Below are 6,263 nucleotides of genomic sequence, written 5' to 3'. Positions count from 1 at the left end.
GAACATGCAAACTCCACACACACAGAACTCTGGTAGAGACTTGAGCACACGTGCCAGAGGTGTGAGGTGACATTGCAAACCACTGCACCACCGTGCCACCCTGCTACAATAAATACATTATAATATGTTAATAAAATCATTTATCTCACCTGTTCACTATCAGTGCCGTGGGATGTGAATACTTTGGTCATGACACTAATTCATTGTTCTCCATCTAATCATTTTCTCTGTAGAATACCTTTCATAATTTATATTTCAGTTTCAAGAGTGACCTTTTCTTAGTCTTTATTGACTAACAGAGCACTGCTTTTTATTAACGATCCTTTCTCCTGTTTCCACTGCTCTCCTTTTCTCTGCACATGAGGAAGAAGGAGGGGATAATGAAAAACTGAGGTAAGCATTCAGCAGCATTTACAGTAGTGTGGGGATCCAACTAGCAGCATTTACCTGATCACACAGTAATGGGAAACTGTCATTTTAATTTTAAGAGAAAAAGATATTATTTTTTATTTTATTTTATTAATAATAAACTTGAGATCCCATCCCATCCAGGGTGAGCCCTTGCCTTGTGCCCTATGCTGCTGGGGAACGACTGCAGGCCTGTTTTTACAAAATAGTGTAACATGTTGTGTGATAATCTCTAGCTATTTTCATGCTCTTTGTTAATGTCTCCTGTTCCTCACATGTAACCTGTGTAATACAGTAGTACAGATGGCTGTACCGTGTTGCTATAAAGCACGTAAGACTTTACTGTTCAAATCCACCCTCTTATTCAGCTCTTTGGTCCAGCTGGCTCTGCATGTAGGACTGGGCTTATCGGTGCTGCTGTTGATCATCAAGATGGTTTTACTTCAGTCAGAATAGATTCACTCTTCTGTTCTTCAGGTTTAATTGTGATACGTGTGACTGACAGACACACTGATGTCTGACAGGTGGGAGCAGGTTCTGGATGCTGTACTGAAAGCTGGGACTGGTGTGTTTTATCTGATTTGCACCATCATCACCATTCAGCTGCACTGGACCTCCTGTAGAAAGCGGGAACCAATCAGAGAGAAGCAGAGGGTCTCCCTGTGTTAGAGGAAGCTGGCAGAGGAGATGACCTTCGTGGAGCAGAATGAGTCAGACAAGCTGGAAATAAATGGTTATATATATATATATATATATATATATATATATATATATATATATATATTCCCTCCACCACCCACCCTCTGCGGAGGACTACTTTATTTCTATTTATTTTTATTTATTTCCTCAAGAGAGGGAGAAGGAGAGAGAGGGGGACAGAAGGACGAAAACGGAGAGGAAGGTAAATAGAGAGGGAGGGAGGGAAAAGAGAAAAACAATTAAGAAGAAAGAAAACCACAGATAAACTGCTTCAATACCTGCTGATGAGAGAAAACAACAACCAACATCTGTACGAATCACAATGAGCATGTTAAGGAGCAACAGCCGATAAAGACAGTGTGTGTTTGTGACAACCTGTTTGTACACCTGCGTGTATCTGTGAGAACCTGTTTGTACACCTGCTTGTATCTGTGAGAACCTGTTTGTACACCTGCGTGTGTCTGTGAGAACCTGTTTGTACACCTGCGTGTGTCTGTGAGAACCTGTTTGTACTCCTGTTTGTGTCTGTGAGAACCTGTTTGTACCCCTGTGTGCACACCTGTATCTGTGAGCGCGCCGGTCTTCAAAAGGTTTCTCCATGTAAATGTCTAGTAGTGTGTGTGGGGAGCCACAGCCCCATCCCTCAGGACATGAAGCAGACACGGAGGAGGCCCGGACCCCAGACATCCAGAGGCCCCCCAGGGCATGGGAGCCCCCGGAGGACCACCGCAGGGAGAATAGCATCCCTCACCCAGAAAAGGGCAGAGGAGAGCTCCGGAGGGAGGCCATCCGGCAGCCACAGTGCAGGAGCCCCAGGGGGCCGTGGCGGTGAGCCCGCAAGCTCCGCCGGCGGCCGGCCCCACCAGAACAGACCAGGCCCTGGGCCCAGAGATCCAAGGGCCCCCCCAACCCCCAGCAAGGGCCGACAGAGCCACGAGGGCCAGACCCCGCCAGGCAACCGCCGAGGGTGAGCCAGCACCCACCCAAGCACCCAGCCCTGGACATCGAGAACCACCAACGCACCAGCGGCCGGGGGCCCCATCCACCGGCAGGGAGTGTGGCGGCGGGGCCACAGCTCTTCCTCTCAGCCCCCAGCTGCAAATGGCGAACAGAGAACGGGGGTGTGAAAAGACCCCATGCCCCCCTTCGCCCGCTCAGATGTGTTGTTGGTGCGTGTTGTTCTAAAGTGCTTTTAAAACAGGTGAAGGGCATAGCGATAACCATCCCCTGCCGACCAACAGCTGGTGTTAGCTCGGCCCCTCCCCAGAACCCTCAATGTCTATGTGTGATTAAAATTGAGATGTGGGCCCTGGCACCAGAGGTAAGGCTGAATGAACAGACCGCCCTCTGGATGCCATTCTGTGTACCCACCCCCAAGGCCCTAAATGTATGTGTTGTGAGAGAGTAAGTAATGAGAGTGTCTACGTTGTAGTGTATGAATGAGGTACATGTGGTCGCGAGGGGACAGAGGAGGGATACTTCCCCTGTATCCCAGCAACGCACCTGCACCTCAAAGCCCTACGTGTGTGGTGGTGTGATGGAGTGGGAGAAGGGAGGCACTTCGGGATGGGGAGGAAAGGAATGGCGGGGGGCAAAGTTCCCCCCCCTCTGGAGCCAGCTCCCCCGCTGACCCCCATAGGCACCCCCCCCCCCCGAAATCCATCCAAGGTGGGGGGCCCAGGCCCATCCAGACCGGGGCCAAAGGCAGTGGCATCAGCGGGCCCCACAGAGCCCAAGACACCCCACCACAGAGGAAAAACTACCCCCGCCCCAGCATTCAGTCAACTCTCAGACTGCATAAGACAAAAGACATCCAGGTTGAGTCCCTCCTCCTCCTCTATTGGATCCCCCCCCCCCCCCCCCCGCAGAGTGGATACCCCAAAAGCAGGGACCCCCTGCGGACAGATGGTAAGAACCTCCCCAACCGGCCGAGGTACACGGTTATGTTAACTGCAGTGAGGCCTCTTTCACTTGACCCTGCTAAGTCTGTACAGTCATAGCAAGAGAGTCAGTTAAACACAGAGAGGTTGATCTGCAGTGTTGGATTATCTGTTGGGAACCTGTACAACCACGTATTGGCCACTTATTCACAAGCGCTTTGCTGCCACTTGCTGGTTAATGTTTAATAATAGTTAACTAGTGAAGGTTAGACTGGATTTTATTAAATTGTCTATTAATTCTGAAAAAATGCGGTACTATGCAAAAGTCTTGGGCCATCAAAGAAAATGTTTAATGCTATTTATCTGGGTTTTGTATATTTGCTCAGAACAAAAACACAATTATCATTAAAATATATGCAAATTAAAAGTAACACAATAAAAACTAACAAGAATTTCTCCTTTTCTCCAAAAAGTTGCTGATGCCTTGTTGGATCACTAGATGAACCACGCTTTGGTTACAAAATCTCTCCTCAGGGGCACCTCAGCCATTCCATGTATTTGTTAAATTTCACCACCAGCTCGCTTAATTTAATTATTAAACAAATGTTAATGATGTATTGATTAGCCATAGGAGTTGTGTTAATGGTCAAGTCAAAAATATATGGGTGTATTAGATGGTTGGTGCAAATGCTGTACTGACTTAGAAGAGATTTTGAAATGACTGGGCTGCCACTCTTTGATGGACAAAATATTATAATTCTAGACCAAGATGAACATCATTTTATTTGACGGCCCAAGACTTTTGCATAGTTTTGTATATGTCTTTTATACTGGTCATTATTTGTTTTAATACATGATTAATAAATTGATACTTTACAAAACATTTAGTATTTTTATGAAATTGGTTATTATTAAAAACAAATTCCACAAACTTAAACGGTTTGGGGTTATTAGGTCACGCCTCCTTGTCAGGGCCCACCAATCAGGGACTCTTTTAGAGGGTGATGTACGCATTAAATCAGGACCGCCCACTTATCGCTCCAATCACACCACCATCCAATCCAATCACAAATCACACCAGTTTGTCTCAGCTGACAGCAGCCTCACATATCAACTAAGGAGGAAGACGGCATATCAAAAGTAAAAAGAAAGACAACATCAAATGAAAACATCCCTGTGTTTTCTGCTTTCAATCCCATTAAATGACAGTAAATCCAGTTGCTGTCCATGGTTCTGAAAACCTGGATCAGTAAATTCCAAATGAAACTTCTTTACCTGATTTAATTGTAACATATTTTGTTGGCAATGATGCTTTGTTGAGTCTAGAAAGGCGCAAAGTGGGTTACAGATAATTTAAATGAAGTAGTTTTACTTAAAAACCAGAAAGCTTTGAATAATCAGTTCAGCTTTGGACTGTAGTGCTTCACAAAAGTAAAATCCATCCAGTTAAATCTCTTTACCTCCAAGTCAAGAAGGAATCAAATGCAGAAGCACATTGTGGGAGATACAAGGTGCAAACACATTAAAAGCACTTTTTTGTGTGAACATTATAAAACAGATTGATACATATTAAGCAGTTTGTAACTTTACATCCAGAGCTACATCAGTCAGAAAAAGATGACCAGCCCAACCAGCAGCTCCATCTCTGATTGTACAGAATCCCTTGTCTGAAGTCATGACTAAACTAATTTCCATCTCTGCCTTCAGCTTCATCAGATAGATTAAATTAGGAACTAAACTAAACTAGGAGGGAAATACAGTCAAGCTATGTAAGTAGCTGAATTTTGTTTATCCACTAGAGGGCAGCCACACATAGATTCCCTTATAAATGGTTCTGATGCTTCAGGGAAGCACTGTAGAGAGACCCAGGTATGCCAGTGAGGAGCAGATAAAGAGCAGACGGATCCACCAACTAGCTGTAATATATAGTATTTTCATTGAATTTAAACAAATGAATATATATAACAGTGTCAGAGTGTCAGATCCATGTGACTTTTTATGATTGATGAGCTTTGAAAGCCTGAATATGACTGAGGACGCCCACGGACCCCATTATGTGTGAAACACCATTGTGGTGCTGAGAGAAAGACAAACAGCACTCAGTCTGACAGGGCTGCTGATAAGACCCAGATGAAGTGAATCACCTGACTTTGCCCCCCTCCCCCCAGGACACCCCCGCCCCTGTCATACAGACACCTTCCTAATGGACTTCTTGATTTGTACTGATCCACAGATATTAAAAGGACCTACTGCAGTGACATTTTAAAACTGTATAAAACATAATAAAGACTGAAACAAAGGCCTGAGGTCAGACCCTCTGTATGCGGCACACAGTGTTTCTGCAGAGTCTCACACTCACATCCTGTATGACGACATTTCTGCTGTTCAGAATAAGTCTGATTTCACTGCTCTTTGCTCATTTGCAATATGAGGAAGTAACAGTTTAGAAAAGAACTAGACTTATTTGATTAATTTGTTTGTAGTTTAAACTGTGAGCATGAATGATTCACTGTGAAGGCCAGCTATCAATAATTTTGCTATGAAATCATGTTTCTAAAATAAGATTCTAGATGTAATCAAAATATTTATTTGTGGTAAGAGCAGGACAAAAGCAGCATCAAACTGTTTTCCTTATTACAGACAAGAAATAGAGAGAAAATGTATCAGTGCACAAACAGTTTATTTTTATCAAAGATAGATGGATGATTTTTAAACATTTAAAACCCAGAAAAAGGGAGGCAGTGAAGTTATGGAGAGTCAGGAAGTGAGTGTCAGTCTCCACAGATCCAAGGTCACACTTAAGGCTCCTCTGATGCTCCTCTTCATCCTCTTCTTCACTGATGGGCCTCCAGGTGAGGATCACTTACTCTGGGACAGGCTCTCACTCTCTCTCACTCCACCATTCAGCGTAGTTAAGATGAAGATACATTTTGCACAATATACTTACTACATCTGTATTTTTATATTCATATTGTTCCCTGAAGTTTTATCACTTCCCAATAATAGTCTGTGGCGGTAGCATGTTGACTGACTGATTTTAGAATTGATTGCAGTCTTCCTTGTGTCCACTATGTGGCAGCAGTATACAGGAAATATCTTATTCTGTCACAGCCGCTGGTGTGTGTATAAATTCACATACTCTGATAGTAAGTAACTCTGCCTCCAACTGTTTGTCAGGGATCTGGGCAGGAATGAATTACATGTCAAATGTACATACAACAGAGATGGGCTCCTGGGAGAACTTTGCCAGAAGTTGAAACACGACTTTAAGAATGA

This window comes from Brienomyrus brachyistius, chromosome 21 (assembly GCF_023856365.1).
Source record: "Brienomyrus brachyistius isolate T26 chromosome 21, BBRACH_0.4, whole genome shotgun sequence".
Taxonomy (NCBI): domain Eukaryota; kingdom Metazoa; phylum Chordata; class Actinopteri; order Osteoglossiformes; family Mormyridae; genus Brienomyrus; species Brienomyrus brachyistius.
The sequence above is the reverse complement of the archived record's forward strand: the minus strand, read 5'-3'. Positions refer to the sequence as shown.